This window comes from Falco naumanni, chromosome 11, assembly GCF_017639655.2.
Source record: "Falco naumanni isolate bFalNau1 chromosome 11, bFalNau1.pat, whole genome shotgun sequence".
NCBI classification, from domain to species: domain Eukaryota; kingdom Metazoa; phylum Chordata; class Aves; order Falconiformes; family Falconidae; genus Falco; species Falco naumanni.
In genome coordinates, this window is record NC_054064.1 from 1,730,379 (window position 1) to 1,745,740 (window position 15,362).

General features: G+C 40.4%; 1 long non-coding RNA gene across 1 annotated transcript; it reads left to right on the top strand.

Moving 5' to 3' along the window:
* The first annotated feature begins 1,660 nt into the window (after positions 1-1,660).
* On the top strand, positions 1,661-15,128 carry LOC121095674. Its single transcript, XR_005830183.1, has 3 exons — positions 1,661-1,883; positions 11,412-11,504; positions 14,975-15,128. It is a non-coding gene; the product is annotated as an uncharacterized LOC121095674 (long non-coding RNA).
* The last annotated feature ends 234 nt before the right edge of the window (positions 15,129-15,362 follow it).

Sequence of the window (15,362 nt, forward strand, 5' to 3'; positions counted from 1 at the left end):
ATGCCGTGAGAGGCCTGGGGCTGGAGAGCAGCTGGGAGGTGTTTTGGGTTGCCTGTGAAGGCCAGGCGGGCTTGGGGGAAAGCGGGAAGAATTCAGGCTGCCCCTCGGGGTCCTGGCCTGGCTGAGGGGATGAGAGGGAAGGTCCAAGCCCCCAGGGTGGGTGTGAGGTGGCGGGTCTGGGCTGGCTCGGGAGCCTGTGTGTGTCGGGGGGATCAGGCCCATTGCCCAGAGCAAGGCGTAGGCGCAGGGCTCCGTGGGCCTGGCCCCGCTGAGCTCAGGGCTCAAGGCGGTTCGAGCTCCGCCAGGCGCGGGGAGGGCTGGCTGCTCCAGGCGGGACGGGCGCGGAGCGTGGCCATCTGCCCTGCGCCTGAGCAACCCAGGCTGGGCAGCTGGGGAGCAAGGGGTCAGCCACAAGCCGGGGCCAGGCGAGGGTGCGGGCATGGTGGCAGCACCGCTGGCGACAGGTTTCCGGGCACTGAGGCTGGTCTGCTCAGCGGTAGGGTCAACGAGCTGTTTAGACAAACCTTTTGTTTTGAAGGGGCAGGATATTCCATTTCCTCTATTTCCATCTTTCCTTAAGAAAAAAACACAGAAAAACTTGAGCTCAAAGATAAACAGGTAGGAATCTCATAGTACTGATTGGTATCTATCGTTCCTAATTCCATTCCTATACTTCTGTGTTAAGCCACTGAATTAAAATGTATTGCTGTAATTGTGGGTTGATAAATGTGTTATCTCCATTAATATTCTTCGTTATTTATAAGATATAGGCAATATTCAAATCTTTGCATAAAATATCTCAAACTAATGCGATCTAAATAGCAATATATAATTAGTGGAACAGTTTGTTAATATAATCATTGCCATAGGCTGTAATTAACATAAATGTTAATTTCATAACCTTGTAGAAGAGATTATAATTGTACGAACCATCATTGCTCCAAGAATGTTTTCCTCTTGAATGTTGTTCCTTGAAGATGATTGCCATAACCCTTTTGAAATTATAATTATTGTTATTGTACTCATCAGCATTGTTTAGGTGAATATTGATAAAATATTCTGAGAATTTCAAGAAGTATTTGAATGACAGCAAAGACACTGTATACTCCCTTGCGACATGATTTACATGGCAAATATAAACACTACTTTGGAAAAGCTAGAATTGACTATCAGTTCTGGAAAATAAAATTATATTCACTTATTTTCTAAATTTTTTTAGATGTATCATTTTTGTACTCCAGGGTGAATAACTTACTTGGGCTTGACTAATGCAAAATATTTTGAAGTTATGATAGGCTGTGAAAATCTTTATCTTTTTTAGATTATAAAAGCATTTAATCTATAGGTTCTATTCATTTGTGAAAGTGAGTGACTCATAATAGAAAGAATATTATATGCATTTCTCTGCTTCTTGGCTACATCTTGGCTGTGGGATAGACTCATTCCACTGCATCTTGGAAGTGAAGTGTAGGGAATACCCAAAACAGAGCTAAAATTAAACTGAGTCCTGGAAGTAGGAAGCAGTTCTAAGGGTTGTGTATCATACAGTGGTGCCTTTGGGTTTACCATTGGAATCAGCAAAAAAACAACGCCCCAAACAAAAATTGCTTCTCAACACAAAATGTTTACTGGTAAACCTATATGCAGTGAATGAAAAGAAACCTGTACCTCTAGTATTTTTGCTGTCTTAACACTTTAGTCATGGATGTTTAACTATTGCACCAGGTACTGACAGCGAGCCCAGACGGCTTAACAGAGCAGGTGTGAGCATGGGTTCGCAGGAGCGTAAGACTGTGCAGATCTGCAAGTGGGAATGATTTAAAGGCAGACAATGTGATTTCCATATTCTGGTCTACACCATTTTTCTCAAAGCCTGAGAAGTAGTAAGTAAAATGTATTGTTTTTTAAACACTTTCAAAAAACCCTTAAGAATGTCAGAGAAGTTAAAATACTCTTTCAAATGTGTGGGCAAATAGAACTAAAACTACAGAAAGGGGCCAGGGCTTACGTCAGTGTTTCCTGGCCTGTCAGAGACTCGTATTCAGAACTGAGATTTCCCCTATAGATGGGGAAAAAGCAGATCTATGGGTCAGGCTGGAGGCCATAAATAGCCTAGAGGAAATCTATGTTCAGATCCTGGCAGCTCTGCTAACTTTTAACAAGATTAATAACAAGGTTTTAAAAATATTAAATAAGATTTGTTAACTTTTAGCAAGTAATTAGACCTTTAACTGACACATGCCACAAGTATTACGATATTCAGTTGCTTGAAGCAGGAGGACTTCTGTTCTCTACTGTGAGTTGTTGTCGTTTAACCCCAGCCAGTAACTAAGTACCACGCAGCTGCTCACTTCCTACCCCACTGCCAGCGGGTTGGATGGGGAGGAGAATCGGAGAAAGATAAAGCCTGTGGGGCTGAGATAAGAACAGTTTAATAACTGAAATAAAGTAACAATAACAACAACAATAATTGCAATGAAGAGGGGAGGGAGAGAGCAGAATAAAACCTGAGGGAAAAAAAACCCCGCCCCCGAACTCCAAGTGATGCACAATACAATTGCTTGCCATTTGCTTACTGATGCCCAGCCAGTCCCCAGGCAGTGATTGGCAGCCCCCGGCCACCTCACCCCAGTTTATACACTGAGCATGATGTCCTATGGCAGGGGTCCTCAAACTTTTTACACAGGGGGCCGGCATGGATGAAGTGGCAGGCAGTCATCTGTAGCTGCTTGGTTTCCCTCCCCCAACCCCCGGCGGGGGTGGGGCAGGGGGTTTCTGTAAATACCAGGGGTCAGATTGAGGACCCTGGGGGGCTGTATCCAGCCCGCGGGCTGTAGTTTGAGGACCCCTAGTCTGTGGTATGGAACATCCCTTTGGCTAGTTCGGTCAGCCATCCTGCCTCGGCTCCCTCCCAGCACCTTGTGCACCTGCTCACTAGCAGAGCATGGGAAACATGAAAAGTCCTTGGTTTAGAGTAAGCACGACTTAACACACTGATGTTTTAGTTGTTGCTATCAGCATTGTTCTTATACTAAATCCAAAACACAGCACTGCACCGGCTGCTAAGGAGAACATGAACTTTATCCCAGCCAAAAACAGGACAAGGTCCTTACTCAGCCAATGTCATCTCCTGCCTTCCTTGTCTGATTTCTTACAAATAGGAATTGAGAGTTACTGTGGTCTAAGAAATATGTCTTTAAATAACTGCCAGCTCTGTTCAGCTCCTTTATACCACAGGGCAATTTCTTAGGGGGTCACATCCACCAATACCTTAGACAATTGAAAGTTTGCTCTCCTAAAATTTAGGATCTTAATCATAGTCAAACTCTAAGTGCTACTGCATATAAGAGTCAGTATGTAGACAAACATTTTCAAAAGGTAGTTTGAATGAACAAAAGGAGAAAAACAAAAAAAAAAAAAAAAAGTTGTTCTCATCCCAAGGATCAAAAGCAAATACTTAGAATTCATAGCTGACACTCACAAGTGCTACAGCAATAATGAATCTCACGGCACAGAAAACTACAGTTGTCATTGCAATCCTTGCACTCCTCTGAGAAGGCAGGTGCTGCCAGACTGGGGTTGTACTTGCCTACATGTGGATTTCAGTACATATGTTATGGATTCCCATGCTATTCATTTTCAGCTGTAGACTAAATCTAGTGCCGTCAGGAGATGGTTCTTTGTGGCACTGCACCAGCAATGGTGGAAATTATTTCATTCCTGAGAATTCAAGATAATGTAACTGCAGCGAATGAAGAGACAGGACGCTGCTTGATGCAAGCAAGATGTCAATTTATTGTACACAATCGCGAGTTTATATACGTTTTCAGAAGCTGCGCGCTTTAAACAGATTGGTTCTTTAAGCTAAGCGTTACATACTAGGCCATCCCTGATTGGTTAACTACAAACAAAGGACACTTTAAGTAAGATTTTACAGTCATCAATTAACAGCAAGGTGTTACTTCTCCTTGGTGTCATCTGTTCCTCACTCCCTTATCTTTTCTCAGCCTGACTCACCCTGTTGATTGTTATCTGTTCACCCTCCTTGTCCTCCCAGGGTTTGTGACCTACAAGCTCCAGCACATTTCCCTCAGCTAACTGATTGGTACTTATGGCCCTGATTTCCAGGCCCCCTCCTGCATGTAACTTATGGAAAGAGTAAGTCAATTGTAGTCAAAATTAGGTTATGTTCTTAATTATTTCTTAGAAATTTGGGGGGACTTTGGACGAGCCAGTTTATAGTTGCTCTGTTTACCCAGCTGTAAAATTGAATTGGTTTTAAAAATTCCTAACAAGAGTGCTACAAGATTTAAATAATTCTTGTGTACTTTACAAATGAATGGTGCTTTCCATTTTAAGTGGAAGATAAATAATTTTACAGCTTTTCATTGCAGGACATGAAATATAATTACCGGATAAATACACCTGTGTTTGCCAGAGTTGACTACTAGATGTCACTCTTGTTTCACGTATCTAGCCACTCTCACCTAATGCCTTCTCACCAGTTTGAATTTATACATGAGTAATCATTTGCTGTCAAAACATAACGTAAGTCATCTTATTGAGGGAGAAGTCTGGAGAAGGAACAGGAAACTACAGCCCAATTAAAATACCCTCGTAAGTTATTCCACAGCAAATACTTACATATTGGAAACTATAATAGATGTAGCAGCTTCTTCATCCACAGAAGAGGAATGTCCTGGGGCTTCGGTTTAAGGACTCAAAGCATGATTTCATAAAGGTCAAAAGCCAAGACGCAGAAGCACTGGAGCGAGGTTTCCTTCCCAGAGCTGCTCTGTGCTGCTTGCATGGTGCAAAGGGGACACAAGAGAAGGCAAAAGCTCTCTGTGGACCAGTCCCACCTCAGAAGCTGCATTAGGGAATTAAAGAGTAAAAATGATAATCAGGCTCCCTAGTTTCTTTTCTTTATCATATATGTTTTTGACTACTCAAAGGGCTGTGGTATTGAAATGAATCATCCTTTGCTAGAGACTTTTCTAAGCTTTACTCTCCTCTTCATTATTCTTCTGCATCCTGGGAAAGATGTTCATCCCACTTGCTTGCTGTTTATCTTCTGTTATGCCTCAGCCAATTAAAAAAGCTTTACTGAACTCCTGTTTCAGAGAAGAGAGAGAAATCACAACACAAAATGTTGTTCAGATGCTGTAAGAAAATTGTGACACCTAATGAAAAGGCTTACAAAATGCTTCTGAAGGGAATTGTTCAGGAATATTTTCATAAATGCAAGCTTATTTCTAGTGAGACTGGATATGTCCACCCTCATGTTCCCATTTACTACAGAAAGCATTTATTTCAACATGATTTTGAGATTCAATATATCCTTTCTATTACTTATATATCTGATGGAGAAAAAAGCTAGGGTCTTTAATTTTTTCCTCAAAAATCATAAATGGATAAGCTAAGAAATATACATTGGTGAACTAAAAGGTATGACAAGTCCTCATCATTATTGAAGAGATATATTCCAGCTTAAAAGGTGACGACATCTCTCTGTTAAGCCAGTTTTGCTGACATTAAAGCTAGCAATTCAGACACCTTCTTATTGAAACCCTGTGTCTTGAGGTATGGGATAAACACTTCTGAGGTCATGTTGACATGCTCAGAATAAATTCCTTTATTAAATTCCCATGCTTTCTTCCCTTATATAGTTTGGACCTGATTTATTTCTTCCAGGAGTGATATTTGACATTGGAACAGTCAGCTTTTGTAGGTTCATGAGGCTGTAGGATGTGACTCTGAAGATAATAACTAAAGAGGAGAAGGAAAGTCGTTCAGTCTTGTTTGCAATATGCCTGTTAGTAACAGATTCACTAGTCATTATCTGTTCCTCACAGAAATGCTGAAGGGACAAGGGAAATAAACAGATGAAAAAAGATAGCTAGATGCTTTTTGCAAAAGAAGGCACAAGTGTTTGCTCCAATGTACATCTTTTTATCTAAGAGGAGTATTTCCCTAACTTTTCCTAAATTCCTTTTGATACAAGAATTATTTACTGTAGGAAAGAAAGAGAGAAAGAAAAAGAAAAGAAATATGTATGTATCTACAGTGAAAAACATGCAAGAATTTGTAAAACAGGGGATGTTAGTGTTTACAGACAGGTAACCAAACGCGGCCTTAGGAGGAGGCACAGACACCATAAATATGCGGAGATGGGGCACAAGAAGATAAGCTCAAGGAGAACCAAATCGTTAATGAGACTAAACAGAAAATTACTGCAACTATGTGTGAACTATCCTAACTAGCACACTGAAAGTCCCACCCTCGAGCAAAGAAAGTGGCCTCCTAACAAAACCCCAGCCCCACAGATCATGCTGGTGGAAAGAAAGGATGCTGTACCTTTAAATGGGGATGATGCTCATAAGAACCAATGACAATTAACTGACTAAAGGTAATTATGAAAAAGTTCAAAGTGCATAAAATGTTTTGCCATGTGGTACAAGGTGTGCCAGCGTTGTGGATTTCCCACCTAGCACCCACTGCTGCACAGACATGCAAGGAACAAGTATCTCGACTCCGTGTGTGGACTGGCTCTCACATACCTGGTGAAGAACCCAGATTAGGGACAACCCTTTGACTAAAAGTTGGCATAAAGGTATATTTGCAAGCAGAATTTACAGCATAACTCAATTACAGGATAACATTTACAGCATAACTCAAATAAATCCACAATGTCAATGCTGTCCCGTTCACATTCAGCAAACTGTCGGCAAAAGGACAAAGTCAACTTGCAAGCAAAACAAAACCCATGCTTAATGGTACAGAACTGTTGTGAAAGAATATTCTCAACATGCTCAAAGATCTAGGAAGGGCAGAGAAAAGATAGGGCTGGGAAAGCTCTCAGTGAGCAAGACAGGCAGCCTCCAGGAAAGATGCAATGTGATGGTGTCCCCTACTGCTCATTATTTATTCTTTACAGAAGAAGCCTCTAAATAAAGATTACAATTAAGGCATATTAAAGCTTATGAAAAATTGGGACTTTCTGGTTTAGGTGTTTTTGGAACAGAGTTTGAAGGTGAAGAAGAATGGAACTCCACAACTACACAGATATTTAGGAACTCAAAGGTATTAGCTGTTAGAAAGCAAATTGCACGAGCAAAATAGGTAGTTCTGAAGGTTATATCTTCTTACAAATCTTAAGAACACGACATTAAATAACAAGTGCCTAAAATAGCAAAATATTTTTCAGCACATATTTGTAAAAGAACCTGAAAAGATATATTGGAAGCTAGAAAAAAGCAACACCTGAATGTTTGCTTATCCAAAAGATTTGTGCTCCTTTGAGACTCACAAGAGTTGGATAGATTTCTCATAAGATTAGCATTTCTTCTGGGATTTCCAGTTCTTACTGCTTTCGATCCTAATCTTATGTAAAGAAAGAAAGAAAATCCCATGTGGTTGTGCAATTCACAACCCTAACAAAACTGGTGAGAAAGTTAGCTTTAAAATAAGCATCTTCTGTTTCTGAAATTTCTGAAACTAATCAGCCATCTGTAATCATCATTCCCCCAAACCATTACACTACACTACACTGTAAACTACAGCCTATAATTTGAAGATACCTGTGAATTTTAAGTTTTTACAGTCCTTATTTAACATTTGGCTCTTAATAACCTATATACACAATAATAACCTCAACAAATGCATTCATTGTCAAAAATTGAGATCATAAGTCACTTATTTAATATTCAAAGCAGATCATGTCCTTGGGACTTCACATTTCTTCTACATTACTGTTCACATGTTCAAAATATGAATCTGGAAGCCTTTCTTTAGCCAGCAGGTAAAACTGAGTGCAACTGGAATTCCAGGTAGCATACTCATCAAATACAGGAGAGACGGACAATACATATTTAACTGGTTATGTGGTCAGGCAGTTTATGTAAACTGTGGAGCCCTAACATTGCTACGTAGCCATACCACAGTCCCATATCCTCACCCATTGTGGATTCAGAGTTCTGCACCATTTGGCCTCATATCAGTTGGAGGTAGGATGCCCACGGGTCTGCATGGAGGTGTTTGTCTCTTCCCAAGGAAAGAAATACAGAAACATACCGTGGCTGCTTTCAGTTGGAAATAGTTCAGACTGAGTATTTCTTCCATTGCCTTTATCTGGTATCTATGACATTAGGCAGATACAATAAAAACAATTTTAATTAATTTTAAAATGGCAAGTCAATGTAGTACTGCTTCTAGCTGTATTTATTGTTATGCATCCAGAAGAAACTGGTATTTCTTGCTTACATGTAAAAGAGCAACAGAGCATTTCAGCCGTGGCCCTGTATAAGTAAACTGAGTTATAACTGAAGAATTTCTCACCTTCTTTTAAAGACAAGAAATGAGGTATAATCCAAAGATTTCCTCTGGGTAATGTTACATCTGAATGCTAAGGTGCTGAAATGATTCTAGGTGACTCCATGTATATGTTACCAAAATGGCTTGACATTTAGGCATATTCCTGCAAGATCTTACAGGTTAAAGGGGAAAACGGGGATAATTTATTTCTGGTTGTCAAGCACAACAAATCATTGCTGCTATAGCTGACAAAGGAAGAAAAAAATCTGTTCCTTAATAGTTTAATACTTAGAAGTAATAATATATCCTTCAACAGAGAAGTAAGCATTTCAAACTAAATGAAAACGGGATCACTGAGGCAAATAGCAGACTGCTGTCATGCTTTTGCATGATAGTGTGCACTATAATGAGACTGGAATTAGCTTGGAAACATATCCTATCAATAACAATGTAATTAGGATTACTTGATCTTTATGAAATGCCCCAGGACGTGCTACAGGCATTGCAAATGAGTAAGAATAGGTGGTCCCTAGTCTGAATAATACACCTAAACAGGAGGGTAATCAAGAAGAGTGAGAGGAAGTGGGGAAAGGGAAATAAAGAATTGGACTAAATGGAGCTCAGGGGTTTCTCACGTACAAGATGACATCTGTCACTACATCAGTTGTGCCTGGAGTTAGAAAATGCCTAGGACAGAGACTGAGACTACAGATTCATCAGACAACCAAGAGGTCAGGAAAGGATAAAAGCAATACTGAGTTCATCCCTAATGCTCAGGTGCTTCAAGCTACAGCACAGAGCAAATTTCCTCACAGTCTTGGAACACTAACAGGTCTTTCAGAAACCTCAAGATCCAAGAGACTTGTTTGCTTCTTGTATCAAGCCAAAAATCACCTCATGTTGTACATTAAACTCGGTGCACCAAGTGAATGCAGAATGAAGATACCGCTGTTTCTCAGTAGGCTACTTGTTGGTTTGTTTTCTTAATGCTCAGAGCTTGCCTTGCTCTTACTATCAGGAAACAATGAATGCTCCTGAAATCAATGCTCTGTCTGAGTGTGTGCTTTATCCACAGCTGCCGAATCCCATCCTTATACACAGCTGTCCAGGTTTTGGCTCGGACAGAGATAATTTTCTTAGTAGCTGGTACTATGCTATGTTTTGGATTTAGTGTGAGAATAATGTTGGTAACACGCTGCTGTTTTAGTTGTTGCAAAGTAGCACTTACTCTAAACCAAGGACTTTTCACGTTTCCCATGCTCTGCCAGTGAGCAGGCACACAAGAATCTAGGAGGGAGCAGAGCCAGGCCAGCTGACCAGAACTAGCCAAAGGATGTTCCATACCATAGAACATTATTCTTGGTAGACAAACTGGGGGGAGTCAGCTGGTGGCCGCTGGTTGCTGCTTGGGCACTGGCTGGGCATCAGTCTGTGGGTAGTGAGTAATTGTTTTGTTCATCACCTGGTTTTGTTTTTTTCCTTTGGGTTTTATTCCTCTCTCTCCTTTCATGACAATTGATATTATTATTACTGTTATTTTATTTTATTGCAATTATTAAATTGTTCTTATCTCAACCTGTGAGTTTTACCTTTTTCCCAATTCTCCTTCCCATCTTACTGGGGGGCAGAGTGGGAGGAGGTGAGTGGCTGCGTGGCACTTAGTTACTGGCTGGGGGTAAAGCACAAAACCAGCTCTTTTTAAACAACCAGACAATCAAGTACACTTAAGTTTAGAAAATATTCTTTAGCTTTGCAGTATACTACAGAAAACCGGCAGAGTGTGCTCAATATAGCTCTAATATTAGAGAAGACTAGCAATTATATAGCTGAAACATGAGAAATTTCCCCCCCCAGGAAGACTATATTGCCATGGTAACTGAGGAAGGAAGTCGGTTTAACATCACAGCTCACATTTTCCTCATTTTCTGTATCAGCATTTGCTCATGGCATTTACATTATTTAGAGCCAAAGAACTCTGATTAAAGATGCAAACTTTCTGGAAGCAATGGGCATTTGCTTACATTTTGGCAAAATAGAATTTCTCCATTCTAATAAGTACACTTTAATATAATCATAGAATCATAGAATGGTTTGGCTTGATCTTTAAAGATCCCCTAGACCAACTCTCCTGCCATGGGCAGGGACATGTTTCATTAGATGTGGTAAGAATATAATATATATTATTAGTCTTGAATGTGAAAAATTCAGAGTAAATTAAAGCAGAAATGCTTTAAATTAATTTTCAAAACTAATCCAGATTTATTTTCCTATTTACATTGGCCATGAAATGCCATACATGAAAACAGCTTAAAGATATGGGTCTATAAGATTCAGAACACCCAAAAAACCCCCAGCTTGATGGAGAAGTAGATTTCATAAAAGGCATCTGAGAACCAAGGAAAATAAGAGAAAAAAATATATACTGTCAAGGAAATCAGAGTAGCTGGGACAAGATAAAAAGACACGGAGACACAAAGTATTTGGTGATCTGTTTCAAGGTACTCCGCAGCAGGTTAGCTTTTCAGTTCTTACGTGCCGCTGTAAGAGGGATCTTACACATGCTTTAGCTACAGGAGAAAATGCACTGCACTGCACAAAATGGGATGTCTTACACAGAGAGCACATCGTCTGCGTTTGGCAGAAGAGTGAGAAACAGAGAGCACATAAACTGAACGTAATGGGCCAAAGCAGCCGGTTACAGAATAGGAAAATGGGTATACCTATCTAAACCTAAACAATACGTTGTTTGAGGCAAAATAGAAAGAAGCGTAGAGCAGGGACAGTCACACACACCTCTCCCTGGGAAGGGATTGCTTATCCTTACCTTGCACCCACTTGAAAATGTATAATACTGAAAGGCATAGCTGTCAGTATTGATCACAGTATTGCCCAAAGCTGCATTTGTTGCTTATAAACAACAAAGCATGGCTCAGCTAAAACAGAAGATTTAGAAACTTGCAGCTATCAGATCAGACAGAAAATAGGTATTTTATGAGGAAATTCATGAAGCTGTAATAAGGAACACTATATAAAAGATCACAGCACTGAAAGGGTGGGGAAGAGATACTGATGTTCTCAGTTCTTTTGATTACTTCCAGCTGTGAGATGCGTGTGAAAATGATGATCCCACCCTCGGACTGAACTTGCAGCAGCACAGAAGGCCAGAATCAAAACTGTGTGTAATAAAAAAGGTACTTACTTGCTTTACCCTTAGGGAGCAACAAGGAATGTTGCAGGAGTAGGTGATCAGGCTAAAAATAACCTGTGATTATAGGGTCCCTGATGACGTGATGACTGCAGATTAGGGCAAAGAGGTTGTACAACAAGACCAGCCTTCAAGCCTTACGGGTACTGGTGGGGAAGGTGCTGATTACTCCTTGGGGAAGGGTGATAGTGCGTTTGGGGAGGGCACTATTGTCCCATATACAGTGACCTGTTGCGTTCAGGCAAAAGGTTTGGTCTCTTGACAGCAAAGAGAAAAACCTACAAACTTCACAGTGGAAGACAGAGATGACTGGTGACTTCTTCTGTGGACAAAACAGGAAATAATTTCCTGATTGGACTTGAAATCATGGAAGTGGGCTGCCTTGGGGGAAGACAAATCAGTGGACAATGATTGTCAATGGGAGTTATCCAGTCTACATTGCTCATCTAATTTACGGATGCCACCACCACAACTTGGGATTATTTTAAGCAGAAGTGAGCAGAAGTTGCTTGGTAGCAGAGCTTGGTAGGCATGGGCCAGGCCCCAGCACATTGTAGTAATTTCTGCCTTTCTGGAATTTCCAGGGTGACAGCATATTTTTTCCAAATATTTTACTAGTTTTTCTGGATTCTGCATTTGTTCAGAGGTGAAGTTTCAAAACACTGGAGGTGCCCACTGTTCTAGGTACTTGCCCATACTATCCCATACATACTGCCACTCATAACTATCCAACTTCGGGACAGAACTCTGGGTGGTATTCTTAAATAGTTGTTTAACCTTAAACAAGACCAGGAACACATTCAGCATTCTTAGCAATAATAGCATGCTGGTTTCAACATCCCAAGGATATTAAAAATTTTCAGAGTTCTCAAACGCTACTGTAATTAACCTGGTGGGGAAGGGCAAGATGTGGAAGGATCTCTCTTCCACAGATTGGCTCACTGAGGAGAAAAGGCAAAAGGTGTAACTATTAATAGTGCCCATTAGATGACTCCCGAAGTACGGAGGTGATGGCAATGCTGAGTACACAGACAAGATTAATTTCATAACCAGCGAGTCTATCATATCAGAAGCCAGCACTATAAAGTACAACACAATGATAACTTCAGCCCAGACCCCAAGGACAATAATAGCACCACAGGGAACACATATTGCAAGTAAAGTAAATAATGTAACCCTGAGATCACAGGCAGCAACTCTGAAAGCAAAGAAATCAGCATTGTAGAAAGTGATTATCAAACCAATAAAATGAATACTTACAACAAATTTGTTTTAACATGTTCTAGTCAGATCTGTTGTTATGTCAAGCCTTCGTGCCCCATGCTGGGTGCAAAAAAAGGACTGTCATGGTTTAACCCCAGCCAGCAACTAAGTACCAGGCAGCCACTTGCTCACATCCCACTCTGCCTCAGTGGGATGGGGAGGAGAACTAGGAAAAAGGTAAAACTTGTGGGTTGAGAGAAGAACAATTTAATAATTGCAATACAATAAAATATAATAAAACCAACCATAACAATTGTCATGAAGAGGAGAGAGAGGGGGAGAAGAATAAAATCCAAAAGAAAAAACCCCAAGTGATGCACAACACAGCCGCTCACCACAAGCTGGCAGATGCCCAGCCAGCCCCCCAGCAGCTATCAGCAGCTCCTGGCCACCCCCCCTCAGTTTATACACTCTGCATGACGTTCTGTGCTATGGAATATCCCCTTGGCTAGTTTGGGCCAGTGGTCCTGGCAGTGTTCCTTCCCAGTCTCTTGTGCCCCTCCAGCCCTCTTGCTGGCAGAGCCTGAAAAACTGAAAAGTCCTGGACAGCACAAACAATACCTAGCAACAACTAAAACCATCAGTGTATTATCAACGTTATTCTTGTACTAAATCCAAAACACAACATTGTACCAGCTACTGAAAAAAAAACCAACAAGCAACTCTATCTTAGCTGAAACCAGGGCATCGTTTAGCCAATTCTTTATCCATCGAAGAGGCCATCTATGAAATCTATCTCTCTCTGATTTAGCAACAAGGATGGTGTCTAGAATAGCGTGAAAGGCCTTAAAGATGTCCAGCTAAGCGATGTCCATAGCTCTTCCCTTGCCCGCTGGTGCAGTCATTGCATTGTAGAAGGCCATCATTAGTCAGACAATACAGATTAGTTAGGCATGATGCTTTGGTCCAGTATGACCAGTCTAACATTCACATGTATTTTCTTTATAAGGGGTCCTTCATGCTTTAGGACTAAGTTCACAAACTATAGAGATAAAGCCATATTAGGAGAAAAAAAAGCATATTCTCTTCCCCAATGTGCTTGTAGGCATTACTAAGTGATTGCAAAACCTGCTTAGATCTGACAGAAAAGGGTTTCAACTTGCTACAGGGCTTTAGCCTAATATCCTGTATCTGATCCACTGAGTCCTAAAGTATAGTATTGCAGTAAGATTTTATTATAAAACTATAGGAGAGGCTTGAATTGAAGGTTTACAAGAATCTGCACAATGGCAAAATTCTAAACACTTAAAATACTACTCTCCATTTAATTTTGCATGAAGTTTCCTATCAAGGTAATACCAAGGGAAGAATTCACCATCAGGCAACCCCTCTAAACTTTTTTAAGATTTGAAATCTGCTGCCGAGAGAAGCCAGACACATGTGAAACACCTGATGCCAAGTAACTGACGATAATTTTTTTCTATTCTTATTTGTTAACAGTATTCATAGAACCTGTGGGCTACTTTTAGCTCCTCTTCAGGGTAGTCTTCCCTGGAAAAGGGTGGGAGGAAAGGAACACCTTATGCATTTTTTATCATGGCTTCTCATCCTACCAAAATCACAAAACCAGATACCAGCATCAGTTTCAGGCTGAAATAGCAAAAGGCAAAGAGGGAATGCAGAAATCCAGTGAGGACTTCTACCCTTATTAAAAACTAACCTCTAAACGTGCAAAATGTTCTTGCACATATCCTTCAGCCTTTCCAGCCTTTTATCCTGAGTCTCTTCTGGCAAAATCAAGTTTTCATCTATGTGTCTTAAAGTTCTGGAAGAAAATTTCTCCAGTGTCACAAGGTTGCTTGTAGCTAGACTATACTGATCAGGGATGTTGACAGATATATTAAATAAGAAGAGGATTACTTTTTTTTTTTTTTTTTTTAAGAATAAATATAGAGAAATAGGATACAGAAAATATTTCAGAATAGGAAAAGCTGCTGGTTTCTGTAGTTCCTGCCTGGAACACTGGAAATGCCTCTGACATACCTCACAATTAAAATGGTGTGGGAGTTGAGAATGTATTCCCAGTTGTGCTCAGAACAGCATCACAATCTGTGAAGCACTGGCTTATCAAAGATCATGAGGTTTTGTTTTCATTATTTATTTAGAGGGAAAAGATGCCTTTGTAACTCTGTCCTCAGTAGCAGTAGTACATGGTTCTGATGCTACTAACCATGTTTATTCTATCTTTTACAGTTTCCTATCTAAGTCCATGAGCAAACCTTATGTGGATGTAATTTGAAAGATGCCCATCTCCTGTGGCTGTCAGGGAAGAGGTCGTAGGAGTGCTGAATTCAGTCGGAATTTTACAGACGTTTGAGGGCCCAGTCTGTTCTAGAGCACTCGGTGTGACAAGAAGGCATCTTAAATTTTAAACCAGAAACTCATAAATTTTAATAAAAGAGAAATGAAGTCATGATATAAATTAAATTAGGAATACTATTTGGAATTGCAAGTTCAGTTTAATATTTTGATATTTTAATTTTATGGGAAAACTTGCACTGTTTGCTATAAAACATTTTAACAGCTCCTGGGAAGAAATGGGTGACAAAACATGCAGTTCCTTTCCTGGTTCTGTGTTGCT